Source organism: Bos taurus, chromosome 1 (assembly GCF_002263795.3).
Source record: "Bos taurus isolate L1 Dominette 01449 registration number 42190680 breed Hereford chromosome 1, ARS-UCD2.0, whole genome shotgun sequence".
Classification (NCBI taxonomy): Eukaryota; Metazoa; Chordata; class Mammalia; order Artiodactyla; family Bovidae; genus Bos; species Bos taurus.
Window position 1 is genome coordinate 92,739,234 of NC_037328.1, and position 24,612 is coordinate 92,763,845.

The following is a 24,612-nucleotide window of genomic DNA, read 5'->3' on the forward strand; positions in this document are numbered from 1 at the left end:
TAACTGAGAAAAATATAGAAAATGATTTCTCATGTCAGCACATTATAAAAGAAAAAATAATATGATTAAGACATATAAATATCATGAGTCTATTTGCTATATCTGCTCCCATATCACTAAAAGTACTTATCCTATTAACTATGCTTTCCCCTTGACATTAGAGGGTTCAACTCAGCCAATAAATACTTTGCACCATGCGCAGCATTATATTGTACTGAGATTATTGATGGTGCTTCTAATGTTGACCCTGAAAACAATCAATAACTGATGCTGACAGATTTAAATGCTAATACCCCCACAGAGAAGTATACCCAATTACCAAGATAATAATTGTCTTCAATTTTAGAAATGAAACACCCTACATATAGGCTACATATAATAATAAAGAGAACAGCAACAGTGAGGAGCTATTTTTAGAAGGAGCTAAAGAACTATTCCATGATAGATGGAAGCATTCTGAAGACCTAATGCCTGATATACATTCCTGCTGCTAATATCATGGAGCTCTTGTGTTCAGTAAGAGGAGAGCTTATTCACCTGCAACTTAGTAAGATGTTCAGTATTTTTTCTATGAGCTATGAAAATTAATTACAGACTATTTAAAATTTAAATTAGTCATTAGTTTAAAATGATGGGAATTAATTTAATATTCTACTATGATATACAAAGTATAATCATATAGTTAAACCATGGAGAGATAGTTGAATTTTAATATAAAAAGTAATGTTTGGGTTCATCTTGAACTGGCTAGCTACAATTGTCATTAAGTTTCTAAGGGAGAAAGTGTAATGATTTAGATGACATCTATATTTATACCATATAAAATAATTGTGCTCTTCTTAATCACCAATATAATTGTAAAAGTTTGTCTTAAATTTGTATATGTAGCAAGGTGTGTATGTGTATGTTAAACATGGAAATCCCAGGTAATGTTAAAAACTGACATGGGTATGTACTGACATTAAAAATTAATCTAACAGTCACTGAATTCTAAGTACCAGGTATTCGTTCTCCTCTAGTCACAGTTGTAATTTTCTGCAGGATTGCCTAGCCCCTGCTTACTTCCCTCATCTCTTCTTGCTTCTCCCCATGTCTCTCAGAGCCCATTTATTAGGCATTCCCTCAATCCCTCAGTGCCTCCTACTTACTCTGCACCATTTACCTGAAATACAATTTACTCTTCTCCATACTTACCTAAATCCAATCCATCCAATGGATTATAAGGAAATTGCTTTTCCCCTCTATTTGTTGGTGTGATCTTATCTGGTTAATATTAGTATCCCCACTAGAACATAAGATATACAAGACTACTCCTGTATATGTGAGTTCTATGTCTGTTTTTCCTCACCAGTACACACAGCATCTAGTTTGGGCACTTTAAAGCATTACTTCAGTGAATGATCTATTTACACAGTTTATCACATCCTTTTTTTTTTTTTTTAATCTCATGACCAAGTAATATCATATTATTTTCCAGGTAGCATGTTATTTTGAACATGGCAAAAATAGCCAAAAGCAGACATTACTAGTTGAGTTTAGACTTTCAAATTTAAAGTAAAATAAGGAAAATAAACTATAATAATGATACATTTCTTCACAGAATTATGGTCAAATAAATTGTAAAACTGTAATATTTGGGTGAAATCAGGAGTCCTTTTTGAATATCTGTTTTCAGACAACTGTCAAAACACATAAAGAAACAGAACAATAAAATCAAAATCAAATACACTTAAATAGTGCGCTTCTGAATGGGAGTGAGTCATTTTGAAAAGACACTGGAACACGCTTGGAGAAAGAAACAAAGGAAGACACAGGGCAAAGGATCCTCAAATGATACCTACCACAGAGCTCTCCATATCCATACGTTTACCTAACATCTGGCAGCTTGAATTAAAAAAAAGAAACATACTCCCTTTCAAATGTTGAGGTGCTTTCAAATGGAAAATTAACTTTAAGGCTAAATATATATCACAAATGATGCAATCAAAGTGCATTTAAATCTATGAAAGGGAATAAAAACAAGTTTCAATAACACTTTGAAATACTGTAAAAGGAATCGCTATGAAGCAATTTTTAATTACGAACTGAAATTGTGACATTATCCCTCAGTAGGAAATATGTAGTTACCTTCTTTAGTGTGCTTCAAGAATGAGATATGTTGAAAAAGAACAAAAACACACTAACTAATACATGAAGTTAAATGATATGCCAGTGGTCAAGCTCTAAAGATTGAGTGCTCTCAAACTCCAAGCATTTCAAAGATGAGAATCTCTATCTCAAGTGCATATTTCATCAAGCTATTATGGACAAGCAGGAAGCACTAAGAGATTGCATCTTTTCCCAAAATAAATTTCTAGTCATATGCCAGAAGTCTAATGCATTTTAGATAAATTAACAAAATACAGGTACCCATGTAACTCAAGATATAGCAACATTTCAACTCTGACAGCTTGACTGGCTTAACAATCATTTTATAATTGGTCACAGTGTAAATTTGTCAGGCTGCCTATGAAAAAAATTTATGAAGATTAACTAAATAACAGCTTGACTATCAATTATTTTTTAAGACATTATTACTTACACAATGCTATGTCAGTCCTACATCCAATCTTACTAAATTCAGTTCTCCATCCCTTTAAGATCATAAACAGTCCTTTCCCCTATACCATAACTTCCTGGAAAGTGAAAGTGAAGTCGCTCAGTCGTGTCTGACTCTTTGCGACCCCGTGGACTGTAGCCCACCAGGCTCCTCCGTCCATGGGATTCTTCAGGCAATTCTGGAGTGCGTTGCCATTTCCTTTTCCAGGGGATGTTCCCGCCCCAGGGACTGAACCCAGCTCTCCCGCATTGCAGGCAGACACTTTAACCTCTGAGCCACCAGGGAAACCCTAACTTCCTGGGGAAACTGTTAAATAGACATAAGCAGATTGGGCAAAGAGCACTATTAGATTAATGCCCCTTTTATACAAGACAGAATGATTTCCACGGACTAAGGGTGTACACTCTGTCAAATTATTTATGCTCTTGAATTTTCATACAGCTCATTTAATCCTCACATCAACCACGTGAAGGGAATAATCATTATCATCCACACTTTAAGTACATAGAAATTGAGGATAAGGCAGGTCAAGCGAATTTCTCAATCTAACTAGTAAATAAAGAATAATCACAATGAGTATAGAGTCTATTTGCTTCCAAAGTTCATATATACTTACAAAAAATTTCTACTAAATTTTGACTAAAGTAAAAAGCTTATTGAAACAACCCAATAAAGATGTAAAAAGCATAGCAATTCCATAGCATTCCATACCAATTCCTGTCCCACCACCTTTAAGTAACAAATGCAAACAGTGCACTGTATCCCCCCCATGCCTTTTTTATTAAGATATTTTTATTAAAGTACAGCTGACTCATTGGAAAAGACCTCGATGCTAGGAAAGACTGAAGGCAAAGGAGAAGAAGGCGGCAGAGGATGACATAGTTAGATAGCCTCACAGACTCAACAGACATGAACTCAGGCAAACTCCAGGAGATACAGAGGAACAAGGAGGCCGGGCATGCTGAAGTCCATGGGGTTGCAAAGAGTTGGATACGACTTAGCAAATGAACAAAAAATAGGCAAATAGTTGATTTACAATGTAATATTAGATTCAGATATACAACATATTGGGCTTCCCTGGTGGCTCAGCTGGTAAAGAATTCACCTGAAATGTGAGAGACCTGGGTTGATCCCCTGGGTTGGGAAGATTCCCTGGAGAAGGGAAAGGCTACCCACTCCAGTATTCTGGCCTGGAGAATTCCATGGACTATATAGTCCATGGGGTTGCAAAGAGTCAGACAAGACTGAGTGACTTTCACTTTCATACAACATAATACTTGATATTTTTATAAATTATATTTAAAGTTATTATAACATATTTGTTAGTTTGCTGTGCTATATATTATATCCTTGTATCTTACTTATTTTATACCTGCTGCTACAGCTACTGCTAAGTCGCTTCAGTCGTGTCTGACTCTCTGCGACCCCATAGACGGCAGCCCACCAGGCTCCCCTGTCCCTGGGATTCTCCAGGCAAGAACACTGGAGTGGGTTGCCATTTCCTTCTCCAATGCATGAAAGTGAAAAGTGAAAGTGAAGTTGCTCAGTAGTGTCTGACTCTTCGAGACCTTGTGGACTGCAGCCTACCAGGCTCCTCCGTCCATGGGGTTTTCCAGGCTAGAGTACTGGAGTCAGGTGCCATCACCTTCTCCGTATTTTATACCTAGTTGTTTGTAACTTAATTCAATTCAGTTCAGTTCAGTTCAGTCTCTGAGTCATGTCTGACTCTTCGTGACCCCATGAATTGCAGCAAGCCAGGCCTCCCTGTCCATCACCAACTCCCGGAGTTCACTCAGACTCACATCCATCGAGTCAGTGATGCCATCCAGCCATCTCATCCTCTGTCATCCCCTTCTCCTCCTGCCCCCAATCCCTCCCAGAATCAGAGTCTTTTCCAATGAGTCAGCTCTTCACATGAGTTGGCCAAAGTACTGGAGTTTCAGTTTAGCATCATTCCTTCCAAAGAAATCCCAGGGCTGATCTCCTTCAGAATGGACTGGTTGGATCTCCTTGCATACCATCCCCTATCTTTTCACTCCCTCCACCTCTCTCTATACTGGTAACCAGGAGTTTGTTCTTTGTATCTATGAATCTGTTTTTGATATGTTATACTCATTTGTTTTATTTTTTAGATTTCACGTATAAGTGAATTTATACTTCACTTATATTTTTATTTCTTTGTTTGACTTACCTCACTAAGCATAAATCTCCCCAGGTACACCCATATTGTTCCAAATGGCAAAGTTTTCATTCCTTTTTATGGCTGAGTAATATTCCATTATATATATATATATATTTATATATATATATATATATATATATATATAATCCCACCGCTTATTTATCCATTCATATGTTTAGGAACATTTTGGTTATATCTATGTCTTGGCATATTGCAACGAACTGTGGAAAATTCTTCAAAAGATGGGAATACCAGAACACCTTACCTGCCTCCTGAGAAATGTGTATGTAGGTCAAGAAACAACAGTTAGAACTGGACATGGAAAAACAGACTGGTTCCAATTTGGGAAAGGAGTACATCAAGGCTGCATATTGTCGACCTGCTTATTTAATTTATATGCAGAGTACATCATGAAAAATGCCAGGCTGGATGAAGCACAAGCTCGAAAAAAGATTGCCGGGGGAAATATCAATAACCTCAGATATGCAGATGACAGCACCCTTATGGCAGAAAGCGAAAAAGAACTAAAGAGCCTCTTGATGAAAGTGAAAGGGGAGAGTGAAAAAGTTGGCTTAAAACTCAACATTCAGGAAACTAAGATCATAGCATCTGGTCCATCACTTCATGGCATATAGATGGGGAAACAATGGAAACAGTGAGAGACTTTATTTTTGGAGACTCCAAAATCACTGCAGATGGTGTTTGCAGCCATGAAATTAAAAGACACTTGTCCCTTGGAAGACACGTTATGACCAACCTAGACAGCATATTCAAAAGCAGAGACATTACTTTGTCAACAAAGGTCCATCTAGTCAAAGCTATGGTTTTCCAGTAGTCATGTATGGATGTGAGAGTTGGACTATAAAGAAAGCTGAACACTGAGGAATTGATGCTTTTGAACTGTGATGTTGGAAAAGACTTCAGAATCCCTTGGACTGCAGGGACATCCAACCAGTCCATCCTAATGGAAATCAGTCCTGAATATTCAGTGGAAGGACTGATGCTGAAGCTGAAACTCCAATACTTTGGCCACCTGATGCAAAGAACTGACTCATTGGAAAAGACCCTTATGCTGGGAAAGATTGAAGGCAGGAGAATAAGGGGTCAACAGAGGATGAGATGGTTGTATAGCATCACTGACTTGATGGACAAGCTTTGAGAGTTGGAGATGGACAGGGAAGCCTGGCATGCTGCAGTCCATGGGGTCGCAAAGAGCTGGACATGACTGAATGACTGAACTGAACTGAATTGAACCTCTTGAGTAGTGTAAATACTGTTGCTGTGAATGTTGGGGTGCATGTATCTTTTCTAATTAGTGTTTTCATTTTCTTCAAATATATATGCAGGAGTGGATTTGCCAGATCATATAGTAGTTCTACTTTTAAATTTTGAGGAAACTCCATAGTGTTCTCCATAGTCACTCTACTGATTTGCATTCCCACTAACAGTGCATGAGGGTCTCTTCTCCTCATCATATAAACATTTATTATTTGTTGTCTTTTTAACAAGAGCTATTCTGAGAGATGTAAAGTGATATCTTACTGTGATTTCAATTTGCATTTCACTGATGTATAGTTATGACATTTTTGTTGTTTAGTCACTCAATTGTGTCTGACTCTTTGCGATCCTATGGACTGCAGCTCCCCAGGCAGCATCTTTTAATGCTCTGTCTTCTTTGAAAAAATGTCTATTGAGGTTTTTTGCCAATTTTTTAATCAAGATGCTTGTCTTATATTGAATTGCATAATCTCTGTATATCCTTTAGATAGTAACCCTTTATCAGATATATCATATGCAAATATATTCTCTCACTCAAATTTACCTTTTCATTTTGTTGGTTTCTTTTGCTATGAAAAAGCTTTTGCTGATTTTTGCTTTTACTTTTGCCTTTGTTTCCCTTGTCAGCGGTGAGAGATTCAAAAAGGTAATTGCTCAGACTTATATAAAAGAGTATATTGCTTACATTTTCTTCAAGACATTTTATGGTTTCCAGTTTTACATTTGACCTTTAATCAATTTTGAGTTTACTTTTGTATATGGTGTGAGAAAATGTTCTAATTTTTTTCTTTATATGTTACTTCCAGTTTCCCCAACACTACTTATTGAAGAGACTGTCTTTTCCTCATTTTTATTTTTGCCTACTTTGTCATAGATTAATTGACTATATTTGCATAGATTTATTTCCAGGCTCTCTGTACTGTTCCTTGATTTAGATGTCTGCTTTTGTTCCACAATCCTTATGTTTTGATTATTATAACTTTGTATTAAAGCCTAAAGTTAAGGAGCATAATACTTCTAGCTTTATTCTTTTTTCTCCCGACTACTTTGCCTACTCAGGATCTTCTGTGATTTGACACAGATTTTAGGATTACTTGATCTAGTTCTGAGAAACTCATGGTGTTTTAATAGGGATTACATTAAAACTGTAAAGGTTGAACAAAGAGTCCCTCTGCATCTTGTAAATAACAAAGTAGGCAAACAACAAGGACCTGCTTTATAGCACAGGGAACTACATTTAATAGCTTGTAATAACCTATAATGGAAAAGAAGGAAAAAGAATATATATATATATATATATATATATATATATATATATATGCATACAAAATGAAGCAGGGCAAAAGCTAACAGAGTTTTTCCAAGAGAACGCACTGGTCAGAGCAAACACCCTCTTCCAACAACACAAGAGGTGACTCTACACATGGACATCACCAGATGGTCAATACCAAAATCAGACTGATTATATTCTTTGCAGCCAGAGATGGAGAAGTTCTATACAGTCAGCAAAAACAAGACCAGGAGCTGACTGTGGCTCAGATCATGAACTCCTTATTGCCAAATGCAGACTTAAATTGAAGAAAGTAGGGAAAACCACTAGACCATTCAGGTATGACCTAAATCAAATTCTTTTTGATTATATAGTGGAAGTGACAAATAGATTGAAGGGATTAGATCTGATAGACAGAATACCTGATGAACTATGGACAGAGGTTCATGACATTGTATAGGAGTCAGGGATCAAGACCATCCCCAAGAAAAAGAAATGCAAAAGGGCAAAATGGTTGCCTGAGGAGGCCTTACAAATAGAAAAGAAGAGAAGCTAAGACAAGGGAGAAAGGAAAGATATACCTATCTGAATGCAGACTTCCAAAGAACAGCAAGGAGAGATAAGAAAGTCTTCCTCAATGATCCAAAGTGATCAATGCAAATAAATAGAAGAAAACAGTAGAATGGGAAAGATCTCTTCAAGAAAATTAGAGATACCAAGGGAACATTTCATGCAAAGAAGGGCAAAATAAAAGACATAGAGGGTATGGACCTAAGAGAAGCAGAAGATATTAAGAAGAGGTGGCAAGTATACACAGAAGAACTATACAGAAAAAGATCTTCATGACGCAGATAACCACGATGATGTGATCACTCACCTAGAGCCAGACATCCTGGAAAGTGAAGTCAAGTGGGCTTTAGGAAGCATCACTACGAACAAAGCTAGTGGAGGTGATGGAATTCCAGTTATTTCAAATCGTAAAAGATGATGCTGTGAAAGTGCTGCACTCAATATGCCAGCAAATCTGGGAAACTCAGCAGTGGCCACGGGACTGGAAAAGGTCAGTTTTCATTCCAATCCCAAAGAAAGGCAATGCCAAAGAATGTTCAAACTACTGCACAATTGCACTCATCTCACACGCTAGCAAAGTAATGCTTAAAATCCTCCAAGCCAGGCTTCAACTATAGATCAACTGTGAACTTCCAGATACTCAAGTTGGATTTAGAGAAGGCAGAGAAACCAGAGATCAAATTGCCAACATCTGTTGGATCGTCAAAAAAGCAAGTAAGTTCCAGAAAAACTTTTACTGCTGCTTTTTTTTTTTAATCTCTTCTACTTCTGGTACCCTGTAAATGCAAATGTTAGTATGTTTGATGTTGTACTGAAGTTCCTTAATCTGTTCTCATTTTTTAATACTTGTTTTTCTTTTTGCTGTTCCAATTGGGTGATTTCTAGTATTCTACCTTCCAGATTGTTTATGTATTTTTCTGTATCTCTTAAACTACTTTTAATTTCCTCTAGTGTACTTTTTCATTTCAGTTTTTGTATACATCAGCTCTGACTGGTTCTTTTTTTATATTTTCTGGTTGTTTGTTAAAATTCCCACTGAATTCATCTATTCTTTTCCACAGTTCAGTTAGTGTTCTTATTACTGTTACTTTCAACTCTTTTTCAGGTAAATTATTTATCTGTTTCATTGGGGTTTTTCTTTAGTTCTTTTGTGTCAAACTTATTTCTCTGTCTTCTCATTTTGACTTTTGTTATCTGTAGGACATTAGGAGAAATAATAACCTAATTTCCCAGCATTGAAAGCAAGTTCTTGTATGAGAGCTTTTCTATGCAATCTGTGCATGTCAGTGGTTTTGGTGGGAGAACTAGATCTTAAGTAACATGGGCTATGTCTTCCTTAGGGAGCTGTGTCTTCCTTAGGGGGCTGCTTTGTCTACCTTGGTGCGAGGTATGGATGGAGTTCGAGGGACTAGAGCCAGAACCAGGTAGAAAAAACGTAAGTCTGGTTTTCTTATAGCCCTATGGTAATTCTTATTGGTTTTTAAACCAGCTAAGAGGGCTCATCTCCCCATGTCGATGTGGGACCCCAGAACTGTGATGTCTAGTATCCAGCTCAAACCCATCACTCTTAAGGAAGGATCCCCAAGCCTGGGATATCTCTCTCCTCTCTCTGTCCTCTACTAGGGATGTAGGTCCTAACCAGACTGCTTCTCTTCCCTTCCTACAGGAGTCCATGTGGACTCTTTCTTTACAGACCTGTTTTTGAAGAGCTCTGCTGGTCACCAGGTTGATTTCGGCAAGAGTCACTTTATACATAGTTATAGTTTTGATGTTTTTCAGGAGGGGAGGTGAGTCCCCAGTGTCCTCCTACTCTGACATCTTGATCTCTCCTCCTCCCAAGATTTTCTTAAACCTCAGAAATAGGATGATATGTCACCTTAAAAAGTTGGGACTGGTTCTAAAGTGTGTTAAATCACTCCACTTAGAAATATAGAATGTTTTCACAGCAATTAAGTGTCTATAATTATTCAAAAATTTTATATTCTTTAATAATATTATAAAGTCAACTTTGTGATTCTGGACCATTTGTGTAAAACAGTAAAATGTTTTTAACTGTTTTAAAACTTGTTTCATTATTATGAACAAGCTTTTTTATTTCAATTTTTTAATATTTCATGATGGTAAAAAAAATAGGTTTAATATATAAATATTTTCCCTTGAATCTATTTACTTTACTCATTTATGTGTTTTAACCAATTATTAATTTTCCAAATCTCTGATTGAATCATCTGCAAATAATAATCCTTTCTCTTATTTTCCACTGTTTTAATATATTTTGTGTGTTTGTGTGGTGATTGTATTAACAACAACCTAAAAAACAACATTTATAAAAAATTTGATAGTTTAACTTCATATCTTGGACCTCCCCATTTTTTTTTTTTTTGATTTATTTATTTATTTTGGAGGGACCGGTTATTTCAAAAAGACATTTATCAATTTTCAGTATCAAAACAGTTACACTATTGGTTTTTTTTCTCCCAATTGGTCCCCAAAGAGACCACACCAAAGGAGAGAACATTTTAAGCCAATTAAGCTGCAGGATGCACCCCTAACAGACCTCACTGAAACCTCATCAAAAAAGGGGGATTGGGTAGGGAAAGAAACTTTAAAAGATCAGCACACTGCTAGCCCACAGACTGTAGAGAGGTGGGCAGAGGGGTGACCAGTTTGCCTCAACCCCAAAGAAGCAAAGTTCCAAAATATAAAAATTTACAAGTTTTGTACATACGCTTTTCAAGATTTCTCCAGCACTAACCGATACAAAGCACAGTGAGATGGCACTTTTAGAGACAGCAGCTTCAGACCCAGGAAAGGGTGATGAGATGAGTTTCATATGGCTAAATCAGTGGCAAAACATAATTTTCTTTCCTTTCTTTCAAGGAGGCAGGAGAGCAAATAAGTGGTCACTTCAATATAAGGGGCACATGATCCATTCTGTGAGCTGTTGGAAACAGGGTAGAGCTGGGACAAGGATTTGGTCTCACAGGTTTTACCATCTTAATTGTTTGGTCACTTCTGATGAAAAAAGAAAAAAAAAAAAGTTGTCCAAAGATACCGTAAAGCTGAAAACCTGAACAGCACTTTTTTTTTTTTTTTGGCTAACTCCTTCTGGAATCATCTTTCTGCTTTGGCAGGTACTTTTTACAGGGCAATGAGGTTTCCCCAAATGGAGCCTTTCTCTGGGCTGCTAGGCTCTCAGTAAGGCATGGACCTCCCCATTTTGAAAGGCAACTTCAGGAAGGCATATTCCTTAGAGAGTTGTTATACCTGATCACTAAAAAGAACAATGAAAAGTGTGTTCCAAGAGCCGGCATCATTAGCATCACCCCAAAACTAGTTAGCAATCCAAAATCTCAGATCCCACCCCAGATTACTAAATCAGAATCTCGGGGTCTGAGCTCAGGAATCTGACTTTTACCAAGCTAGTATCTGAGAGGAGCACTTAAGAAAAACATATATGATCTATCCTCTTTATTCATGAATTTTGTGTTTATGAATTCAGTTACTCTTTAAAATTTATTTGTATCCTGCTGTGTCTTTGTTGTCATTCAAAGATAAGTGCGTGCACAGAGTGGCAAAAGTTTATACCATCCTACATGTACCTCCATTCCTACTCCCAGCTAAGACTGAACAACTCCCATACTATAAACATGTGTCCTTTCTGCAGTCTATTTAGTGCTACACACTTTGCATTTCTGTGCTTCTTGTTTTGTTCTGCCTTCTATAATGGCTCCCAAGTGTAGTACTAAAGTGCTATCTGGTATTCATAAGTACAAGAAGGTGTGATATGGCTTATGGAGAAAATACATCTGTTAGAAATAAGTCATGAGTTACAGTACTGTTGGCCATGAGTTCAGTGTTAATCGAATCAACAATATGTATCACATAAGGTGTGTTTAAGCAGAAACACATATAAGGTTATATACTGATCAATTAAGGAAAATGTGACCAGAGATTCCTAGGAACTTAACCTTGTATTTTTCCAGGCAATGATTTAGTATTGGCTAATTCAGTGTTCTAGTCAACTTTATAAAACATAACAGCCATAAATAATGAGAATTGACTGTATATAAGCATAAAACGTTGGCACAGTGGTAAAGAATCTGCCTGCCAGTGCAAGAGATGCAAGAGACCTGAGTTCGATCCCAGGGATAGAAAGATGCCCTGGAGGAGGAAATGGCAACCCACGCCAGTATTTTTGACTGGAACATCCTATAGACAGAGGAGCCTGGTAGGCTACAGTCCATGAGGTCGCAAAGAGTTGGACATGACTGAGCAACTGAGCACACAGAACACACAGACTGTATATAAGCACTATCTATATTAGAAATAAAAAAGAAAAGAAATATATATATACACATATAAAATAAGAAAACAAATGTTACCAGGGGAAAAACTAAATCAATAAAGATATATTCATGATATATATATAATCATTTTGAATATATTGACATATATTCAAAAGTATATACAAAAGATATATTCAAAAGTAATGTAGCTGTGAAAATTAATAACATGAATTAGTATGTATAACATGATGCATTAATATATTAATTATGTTAATTAAGACTATGATATGAATGACAAAGTAATACAAGGTTGAATTTTAAAAGTTTCAAGAGTAAATTCAACATTGGATCACAAAATTCAAAAGCATGCAAAACTAAATAATATATCGTTTAAGGACACAAACACATATGTCAAATTATGAAGGTTAAAAGCAAAGAAATCACAAACGCTATTGCAGGATAGAGTCTCTGCAGAACTAGGGGAAGACAAAAAGATATGATAGAAGAGAAACATTTACATAGATAAAAGTTCAATAGTGAGTACAAAGGTATTATAAAAACATAGGGAAGGAATAAAGAATGGACGGATAGTACACTAGAAAACGCATACATAACAAATGTATCAAGAATCAAGAATTTTGGTGAATCTAGTTATATATAACAGAGTCTTTAAAAGCAATGGCAGTGTTATACTTATTAAATATGATTGTTAGCTTTTACAAATATTTTTCTATAATGACTTACTACTCGATACACTTAAAACTGCGATATAAACATTTTTAAATATTTTGTTTGGAATACAAATATAAGAATTAGTAACTTGAGGTGAAATGCTGACTTATGAGTAATTTACTGAAAGATAAAAACAAATATAGATTAACATCATTAAAGAATAATAAAATATCTATCCTGAAAGTTAAAGTTTACAAGGCTCTTCTACATATACTGTCTCATTTAACATACTCTCTGGCATTGTTATTTATATACAAAGGAGAAATCTGTAATAGGTTAAAATTTTAAAAAGTACAAAAAGGTAGGACTTCAGAACTGAAATGTACTAGTCTTTAAATTGTATAGCTGCAATTATAATCTTATCTGCATATATGTCTATAATGGTTTACAAAACACTTCAAGGTATACTTTTTAAAAACTGATTTTATATGACCTAATAATATAAAGTTCACATAGTATGAATACCAGCTATGACAAAACCAAAAATTTTATATGCAAATTGATCATATGAAATGTTGAAACAATTCCCAAGTTCATCCATTCCCCATCAAATGACTAGAGCCTTATCACAATGAAGCCACCACTGTTCCCACTCTAACACTTTCTCTTTTTAAAATATTTTTAAATCATCAAAGATTTCATTAACCATGGAACTTCAATCTAGTGAAGAGCACTCTGAGTGATCTTTACAACTGGTCAATTACTCAGAGTGAACTTTCAACTCTAAGTGTCTTATATGTGGCATACATCTAAGATCAGCTTTAAAAATCAAAGTGGCTATCAACTTGATCAAATAATTAGGGCACAATTCTCTAGCCCATCATTAATCAGAATGCAAATATTCACTACAATGCTTTGAAGACATTCAGCATGACCAGACCACTGCACTTGAATAATATTAAGGCAAATTTTAATTTTTGCATGAATTAAAATCAGCAAAATACAAAGTAAAGAGTCATACAATATTTTTCATTCCTTCTTTTTCTAGGAGGTTGTCTATGGACACTTGAATTTACTGTGCTAAATAATATTGTTCTAAGTAAAAGCCTCAGTAAATTGCTGAAAACATTGGAACATAAAATGAAACTCAGTCGATTTACTGAAAATATTTTTTTTTCCTTCACTTAACATGGTTATACAATGTGTCAATTATCTAGTCATTTAGAATTTTCAGGAAGAAAGAAACAACTTTCTCTATAGAGAATCAGTTGGCTTTTATAATACTCAGAGAATATTTGCATAATAACACCGCTACAGCTGCAAGGTTAAATCCATTAATTTATTGGGAACAGAACAGGCTGTTCTGGTTGGCTGTTGCAAAAATTGCTTTTTGCACTTGTCTTTTCCACCATCAAGTATTTGCTGGGAGCACACAATTACTGCAGCAAAGCCTATGTTGCCAAGCGAGGAACCTTATTTAACATGGAAAGTGGCGAACACTTCACTTTCTGAAAATGAAAAAAATTAATCTTGAAAAGCTTCCTAATTAACATTTTCTCCTTCACCAGTTGTTTCATAGGATAAAGTAGAGGACTGCAATTCAGATGAAGGTTAACTAGATGAACCCATTTCTGCAGCAGCTCTCAAGTGCAAATGTCATCCCTAAACAATCTCTCTTCATAACTAGAAATAATCTCAAATCTTCCTTGGGTATTTTTCTCCTAAACGGTAAATTTAAAAATAGAACACTTATTTCCAAAAGTCACTAAATGAACAAACCATCTCTTGAAAGTCACATTATATACTCAAGAGCTGCTGTGTAATAAATGTAAAGGAAATTCACAGTGTTTTTATGAATTCCTAGCAAAAATCATTAAAACAAGAAAGGAGCATACTATAACTTAAATCATATCTTAAAAATGAACTACATTCAGCTAAGTATCATATAACCTGTAATATATTAATATAATAATATATTAAGTTGGGAAAAGTTTTCCTGCCCAGGACTACTAAATCACAGGAAACAAAATTAATGGGAACACTAACAATGTTTTCTTTAATTTGATAATTTATAAAATGTTACTATGTTAAAATAGAATGAAGTCATTTATAAACATAAATAATAATATACATTTATGTATTATATTTGGGTCATGCAGTAAATTCTGGGGTGAGCAAAGACATTCAAAGTAGTATAGACAAAGAAAGTAAGTGAAAGGATAGAGGAAGTAAAAAAGAAGAGGAAAGTGAAATGCGAAAAAAGGAAGAGGTAAGTGAAATGTGAAAAGCAAATCCTTGTTCTTCATCAGCCTAAACACTTTCCTCTTCCTGTATCTCCTATGTCTCAGTTAAGTTCAGTTCAGTCACTCAGTCATGTCCAACTCTTTGCAACCCCATGAACTGCAGCACACCAGGCCTCCCTGTCCATCACCAACTCCCAGAGTCCACCCAAACCCATGTCCATTGAATCAGTGATGCCATCCAACCATCTCATCCTCTATCATCCACTTCTCCTCCTGCCCTCAATCTTTCCCAGCATCAGGGTCTTTTCCAATGAGTCAGCTCTTTGCATCAGGTGGCCAAAATATTGAAGTTTCAGCTTCAACATCAGTCCTTTCAATGAAAACCCAGGACTGATCTCCTTTAGGATGGACTGGTCAGACCTTGCAGTCCAAGGGACTCTCAAGAGTCTTCTCCAACACCACAGTTCAAAAGCATCAATTCTTCGGCGTTCAGCCTTCTTCACAGTCCAACTCTCACATCCACACATGACTACTGGAAAAACCATAGCCTTGACTAGACGGACCTTTGTTGACAAAGTAATGTCTCTGCTATTTAATACGCTATCTAGGTTGGTCATAACTTTCCTTCCAAGGAGCAAGCGTCTTTTAATTTCATGGCTGCAAACACCATCTGCAGTGATTTTGGAGCCCAGAAAAATAAAGTCAGCCACTATTTCTACTTTTTCCCCATCTATTTCCCATGAAGTGATGGGAACGGATGCCATGATCTTAGTTTTCTCAATGTTGAGCCTTAAGCCAACTTTTTCACTCTCCTCTTTCACTTTTGGCAAGAGGCTCTTTAGTTCTTCTTCACTTTCTGCCATAAGGGTGGTGTCATCTGCATATCTGAGGTTATTGATATTTCTCCCGGCAATCTTGATTCCAGCTTGTGCTTCCTCCAACCTAGTGTTTCTCATGATGTACTCTGCATATAAATTAAATAAGCAGGGTGACATTATACAGCTTTGATGTACTCCTTTTCCTATTTGGAACCAGTCTGTTCTTCCATGTCCAGTTCTAACTGTTGCTTCCAGACATGCATACAGGTTTCTCAAGAGGCAGGTCAGTATGTCTCAGTAGAAAGGCAAATATGTTGCTTACAGGGAAGTCTGAGTTTTTCCACAAAAAGCAAATAACACAGTTCAGTTCAGTTCTGTCACTCAATCGTGTCCGACTCTTTGCAACCCCGTAAATCTCAGTACACCAGGCCTCCCATCCATCACTAACTCCCGGAGTTCACCCAAACTCATGTGCATCAAGTTGGTGATCCCATCCAGCCATCTCATCCTCTGTGGTTCCCTTCTCCTCCTGCCCCCAGTCCCTCCCAACATCAGGGTCTTTTCCAATGAGTTAGCTCTTCAAATGAGGTGGCCAAAGTAATGGAGTTTCAGCCTCAGCTTCAGTCCTTCCAATGAACTTAGTAGCATGTTGGAAATTGTTTAAAAGTAGAAAGACCATAAAATATATTGGGGAGGGTGCAAGGGTGATTGGGTAAAACTGAGATATTTTCCCTTGAAACAAAGACACTCATGATTACATTATTTGTACACTTTTAGTACCTACAGTGTAGGTACTAAAAAATTTGTGCCTTGTTTTGGAATACCATCTCTGTGCCTTTTTAACTTGCCAATTTTCTATGATTCCTTCAAGACCCAAATCAAATGTATTTCCATCTATGAAGATAACCCAGATTTCCACAATCTAAATTAAATGTTTCTTCTTCCAAATTCCTATAATACTTATTTTTACTTTTATTATCAAACTGAATTTTTATTACAGTTAAATTATGAGTTTCTTAAAGGAAGATGATGGCATTTACCTAGTAGCCCCAAAAGTTTGATCAATTCCTTACATAAAGGACATGTAAAACATATTTGGTGATCTATGTTGAAATTCCTCCAGCAGAAAGTATTTTATTGGACTAATTTTCATATATCAAAATGTTTCTTTTTTGTCATTAAAAAAATAAAAATCCACATATCATTAGTTTAGACTGATCATCCTTTAAGGTGGCTCCAATGGCTCAGTGGTAAATAAAGCACCTGCAATGCAGGAGACGCAGAGATGTGGGTTCAATCCCTGGGTCACGAGGGTCCCCTGGAGGAGGAAATGGCAACCCACTCCAGTAGTCTTGCCTCGGAAATCCCATGGACAGAGAGCCTGTCCATGGGGTTGCAAAAGAGTTGGGCATAAGTGAGTTACTAAACAATCAATACAGTAACCAGAGGAATTTTGTGAAAGCACGTGGCAGAGAGTGTCACTACTCTGCGAACAAGCCCACAATGTTTCCCCATTTCTCTCAAGGTAAAACTCAAGGTCTTTACAATGAAATACAAGTCCCATGACCTCCCTGACTTAATTTATGTCCCACTCTCATCCTTTTTCACTCTCTTCCCACCCCATCTTTTGAATCACAGTGTCCTCCTCACCAGTTGATAACAGTGAGGTTGGATGGCATCACTGACTCAGTGGACATGAGTTTGAGTAAACTCCAGGAGTTGGTCAACACAGGGAGGCCTGGTGTGCTGCAGTCCATGGGGTCACAGGGTCAGACACGACTGAGCAACTGAACTGTCCTCCTCACTAGACTTTTCCTACTAGAGGACGTTTGCACTTGCTGCTTTCACACCTGGAATGCTCTTCTCTTAGATCACAACAAGGTTTACTCCTTGGCCTCCTTAGGTCTTTACTCAGTAGTCACCTCAGTTAAACATTTCCAACCTATCTTACATAAAATTATGCTCACTACTTTATTTTTCTCATTAGCAAGTTTTTCTCACTGTCCTATACAAATAAACATACCATCATCATCACCATGATTTATACTCACTTTTTTTTCTGATTTATTCATTGTTTCATTTCTAAAGAATAGATAGAATCTAATCCACAGTAGGCCTTTGATAAACATACAATGAATTCTGATTGGATCAGTAACGGTTTCTACACATTTTTGACAAGGTAAGTGCCTGGTTGATAAACAGATTTTTGTTTTTGCATATGCAGTCCTATTAGACTTTTAAACTTTTATGGAAATGTCTATATTCCAAACTTTTAAGTTACAGAAGCAAAGTTTAGCTCTTCTTCAATGTGGGAAAGAGGAAAAGTAAATATCAAAATGTACTGTGTTGAGGAAGCAGATTCCCAAAAGGACAGAGAATAACAGTGGTCTGTTGGATTATTTTAATTAATAGGAAGGTTTAGAACATCCTTAGATTAAAATTTAGGTAATGTATATGCACATATCAGATACGGAAACACTATTCACAATAGTCAAGAGGTAGAAGCAATCTAAATGCTCACTGAAAGATGAACGGATAAAGAAAATATAATATATACACACTCTGAAATATTATTAAGCCTTAAAAGAAGAAAGAAATCCTATCACATGCTACAGCATGACTGTACCTTGAAGACTTCATGATAAGAGATACAGGCTAGTTACAAAATGACAAATACCATATAGCACCACTTATATGGTAGTAAAACTCAGAAACATAAAGTAGAATGGTGGTTTCCAAGCACTAGGGAGAGGAAGAAATGGGGAGTTTTTCAATGGGTACAGAGCTTCAGCCTTGCAAGATGAAGAAAACTGAATGATCTGCTGCACAACACTGTGAATATATTTAACACTCTTGTGTACATTTAAAAATCATGAAGATGGTTGGTTCTAGATTATGTGATTTTGATCACAATTAAAACACTTTTTGAGAAAAAAATAAATGAACGGCTATAGATCTGCAGTGGCAAATGGATCACATTTTTATCCATATATGCATATCTGTGTTTTCAAAGGCTTCTTTCATGTTGATTTATTTAAAGAAAGCAGATATTACAGCCACATAAAATCATTTAATGACAATTGGAAGCCATGAATTTTAAACCACTCTTCAAGGGCAATTATCTATAAAGAAATGGACTTTCTTAAAAATGATAATGAATTTTATGTCAAAACTTAGTTATGTTTAAATTAGGGAAGACATTGTAGTTGCTTCTAATGTAATAATTCAATTATTGTAAGTATTTAATATTTAACTTTTGGTGCTTGCAAATAGCTGAGAAATAATTTGGGTTCATCCTCCTATGATTGGCAAGTGCAGAACATTTACAAGGACTGCATAGACGTATACTAATTAGAATGCTAATAATCAAAATCTATTTTCGACTTAATGTAAACATCTGGTACCTACAAGTTGCCCTGCTGTTCTGGGTTAACTGTGTGTGTACTAGCATGCTCAGTCATGTCCAACTCTTTGTGACCCTATGTCACAAAGGCTCCTCTCTCCATGGGATTTTCCAGGCAAGAATACTGGAGTGGATTGCCATTTCCTTCTCTAGGGGATCTTCTTTGGGACCCCATGTCACAAAAAGGCTCCTCTGTCCATGGAATTTTCCAGGCAAGAATACTGGAGTGGGTTGCCATTTCCTCCTCCAGGGGATCTTCCCAACTGAGGGATCAAACCTGAGTCTCCTATGTCACCTGCATTGCAGGCAGATTCTTTACCCACTGAGCTACTGGGGGTTAATGTATATAAATACAAATGAGTATATGAGCATTATATAAATCCATTTTCCTCTATCTAGACACGTTGTACATTGTACCGTTTCCACCCTAAAGACACATTGAATTCTAATTCCCAATTATTATTCTAATTATTCTAATTCCCAGTACCTGTGAATATGACATCATTTGGAAACAAGGTACTTATACTTGTAATAAAGAAAAATTGAAATCATACTGGATAAGGGGGACCGTAAATCCAGTAACCGAAGACCACAACAATCTTGTTGTGGTATTTGTTATGCCATCTCTAGGGAAACAACACAACACATGAATATGTGCATTTGCCAGGGGGCAAAATTTCCCTGACAGAGCATTGGTGGTTCACAAATCGGGATTAAATTTTTGTTCTATGGATTACTTTCAGTGTGACTCTGAGTAAGTTACTTATCCTCTCTTCCATCAGTTTTCTCTGGTAAAATGGCAATAATTGTGTTGTGAAGATTGAATGAAATAGAATGTAATGACCAGAGCCTGTCACAGGATGAGTTCAACATATAATAAAAGTAATAACAACTGACGTAAGATCTCGGCTACACACATTACACTCACATATGCCAATAACTTTACTTGACTTTCTGTTTTTCCTTTATGTTAAATATATTAAAACCAGTTCCTAGGAAAAGAATAAAATAAGGTCAGATACCTAAACCATATCCTACATATTTTAAATAATAAAAAGTATTTAATGCAAAATAAATATGGTTGCAAACACCAACACTTGTGCTTTCAATGACCAGTTTTATTCACTATACACTCAGATGTTGTATTATTTATGATAAAAATGAACTATGTCCTCAGACCTTTATTAAATAATAACTTATATGTCTATAGATTAGTTTTCTTTTGATAGCAGAGCAACTTGCCATTAATTATAGTACTTGTATAACCTTGAAAATGTAATAGTTTATAGATCACAGAGGTTGCAATTCATCATTTAAGGCTGATACATGGAAAACTAAGTGTAATTTTAGACATCACAGATTTGAAAAGTCAAGGACGAATTCAGGTATGCCCATAGAAATGTATGTAGAACAGTGAATTGTCTAGCAAGCAAAAGACAAATACGAAATTGTTGTGAGATGTAGGTTTAGCTTTCAGATACAGAGCTTAAAGGGCACAAAAGGGATGGTTCCAATCACATATGCAAAGGTTTGGCAGATGGGAAAGTGTGTCAATTTACTGTTTTGCTCGAAAATCAATATTGGGGTCTTCATGACGAAGGCATATTTTGAATCAATATATGACAAATAGCATTATAACAATTTGAACTATCCACAAATAGAATGAGCTGCCTCAAAACAGTAGAGATATTTCTGTAAAGGTTGTCTCAGCATCTGCCAAGGATGCTGTATTACTGAGCTAGGGAAACTTATGCGTCTCATGTATTCAAAACGTTTTAGACAGGAACTTTTACAGCTAATTTGTTACTTTATCATAATAAAGAATGAAATTTCATTATTTTAAATAGCATGGATGTTCTTTCAGGGTATTAAGTTAAGTAAGATATGTCAGGCAGAGAAAAACAAATACGTTATGATATCACTTAAACATGAAATATAGAAAATGAAACAAACTAATCAATATACTAAAAAAGAAACAGACACATATATAGAGACCAAATTTTAAGGTTACTGTAAGGAGAGGGGAAAGAGGAAGAGTAATATAGGGGTACAGAATGAAAAGGTATAAACTATTATGCATAAAATAATCTACAATATTATACAAAAAATAATCGTATATTTTATAAGAATATAACCAATATTTTATAACTATAAATGGAGCATAACCTTGAAAAATTTTGAATCACCATATTGTACACCTTTAATTTATGTCATATTGTACACCAAGTATACCTCAATAAAAAAAAAAAAAAACTGGCTTTCCTGATTCAAAAAGTTAAATCTCAAACGATGTCCTAAAATATAAAAAGTTGATCAGTGTTGTTAGGCACTGAGAAAAAACATAACAAGTATTCACCTAGCAGAATGGCTAACATTAAAAATTCTGACAATACCAAGTATTTATAAGAAGTATTGTCACCAGAATTATTGTATATTGTTGCTGAGTATGTAAACTGGGACATCCATTTTGTAATGCTTGCTGGTGTCTATTAAAACTAAAAATATGCATATCATATCATCTAGAAATTATATGATAGCTATATATCTTTGCTATTCATACAAATATTCACTAACCAACATGTTTACAAATATTCAGAGGAATTATATTCATAGAAACAATAAAATGTCTGTCAAAAGATAAATTGATATATTCTTTTATTGCAATAATATATAGATAAAAACAAATATACTACTAAGCCAGCAGAAATATGAATGAATCTCAGAAACATTGTTGGGCTCCAAAATCCCTGCAGATGGTGACTGCAGCCACTAAATTAAAGTACACTTTCTCCTTGGAAGAAAAGCTATGACAAACCTAGACAGCATATTAAAAAGCAGAAACGTCACTTTTCTGACAAAGGTCTGTATAGTCAAAGCTATGGTTTTTCCAGTATGCATGTATGGATGTGAGAGTTGGACCATAAAAAAGGCTTGCCGAAGAATTGATGCTTTTGAACTGTGGTGTTGGAGAAGACTCTTGAGAGTCCCTTGGACTGTAAGAAGATCCAACCAGTCCATCCTAAAGGAAATCAATCATGAATATTCACTGGAAGGACTGATGCTGAAGCTGAAGCTCCAATCCTTTGGCCACCTGATACAAACAACTGACTCATTGAAAAGACCCTGATGCTGGGAAAGACTGAAAGTGGAAGGAGAAGGGGATGACAGAGGATGAGATGGTTGGATAGCATCATTGACTCAACGGACATGAGTTTGAGCAAGCTCTAGATGGTGAAGGAAAATGAAGCCTGGCAAGCTGTAATCCATGGGGTCACAAAGAGTCAGACATGACTGAGCAACTGAACAACACAGAAACATAATTTTGAATGAAAAAAGTCAGACACAAATAATACATTTGATTCAATTTTTATAATGTTCAACACATTATAGGAATCTAATATATGGTGTTAGAAATCAGGATTTTTAAGAAGGATTTCTGGAGTAATGATATACTCTATTTTCTGATGGGTGGAGAATTCATGGTGCAATTTTTACTCTGAAAAGAAATCACTGAATTTAACACTTTCAATTGGCATAATTTTTATTTATAGGTCAAAATTCAATAAAATGATTAATTTTTTTAGAGAAAAGTTAATTTGCTCTCTGTAAAATCAGAAGAATGTATGTGGATATCCAGATAATAATATTTATACTTTCTTATCAAATCTCAAGAGAATTTAGCAAAGACATTTTCCTTACACAGTGTTGCTTATAGAAATATTGACTATTAGAACCTTACGTAGTCATAGAAATTATCTGCCCCAAATCCAGGTGTGAGAGCTAAGAGAAAAGGTACAGGAAAAAAATTGAGGCCTGAAGGGATGTTTTTCCAAAATCAATCAATAGCTAGATACAAAACCAGGCGCAGAATGTAGACACCTGACTCCAGGTTTAATGAGTTCCTTCTACCTTAGAAATTCAGGATTGTCTTTTTATAACCACAGGGCTTTTGTTCCTTTTTTTCTTACCTTTGCCAGCAAATCTGTACTTAACTCTCAGAATAATTCCAAAGAAAATCTTTTTCCTTTAATTTTTGGATCAACCAGTTTTAATTTCCTCTTTTTTCCCAAGTCTGCTGAGAAGTACTGCATAAATGTTTAAAGGATGGATACAATTTCCACAAGACTGAGCTAAGAGTCTACCTTGAAATGAAAAATGGTGCTGATATTTAGAAAATGAAAAATAGCAAGTTAGCCTTGTGGCTCAGCAACCGAATGTTCCATTATGGCACAAGTTGCTCGCTAGGCTATAAATTTTTCCATCTTAAGCTCTAAAAGACAGAATGAAGACCTGGGGGACTTCGCTGGTTCCAGTGATCTATCAAGTAACTTCAGGAGCTGAAAAATTTGCATCATTTGGCATCTATAATGCCAGATACATTCAACTCAGTGAGATAGTAAATCAATATCCCCTTAAATTATGAGACAAAGCATCAAGACCAGGAGCAAAGCACCTGCCAGAGATAAGAGCACCAAACAGAATAATCATCCTACCCAAATATCAGAAATTGAACATTTAGACATTTAAACTGTCCACTGTAACACACTGAGTGGATAACATGCAAAGCATAAGTAGGTATACACATTTGAAAACACACAGTATTTAACTGATGACACCCAAAAAAGGCACTCTACTTTAATACAATGTCTAATTAAAATATTTATGATCACAGAAATTAAAAGTACTCAAAAATCATCAATTGTTTATTGGTATGAGACTGTGCATCTAAACACTTCACAAAAAATTCTTAAAGTCCACGATTTATATATTGATAAAGTGTTAGAGTCAATGGGAGAATATTTGCTTAACCACAGTCTGCCTATATTATGTACAAAATGTCAAGTGGCTATAGGAATAAGTAATAAAAGACTATAATTTTTTGATAATGAAATATTTTATAAATATGAACAAGAAGTGCCATTATATTAATCACTTAAACTTATATCTTACACATACTTTAAAATTTATGTTGCTATTTTTGATGGTATTATATATATCAGATCAGATCAGATCAGTCGCTCAGTCATGTCTGACTCTTTGCAACCCCATGAATAGCAGCACACCAGGCCTCCCTGTCCATCACCAACACCTGGAGTTCACTGAGACTCACGTCCATCAAGTCAGTGATGCCATCCAGCCATCTCATCCTCTGTCGTCCCCTTCTCCTCTTGCCCCAAATCCCTCCCAGCATCAGAGTCTTTTCCAATGAGACAACTCTTCTCATGAGGTGGCCAAAGTACTGGAGTTTCAGCTTTTGCATCATTCCTTAAAAGAACACCCAGGACTGA

The 24,612-nt window shown here is 35.7% G+C and overlaps 1 protein-coding gene across 5 annotated transcripts in view; it reads right to left on the reverse strand.

The window, feature by feature from the left end:
• The window catches only part of NAALADL2 (N-acetylated alpha-linked acidic dipeptidase like 2), a 1,562,846-nt gene that overhangs the window by 1,310,714 nt on the left and 227,520 nt on the right, over nucleotides 1–24,612 (reverse strand). The gene's annotated exons all lie outside the window — the stretch shown is intronic.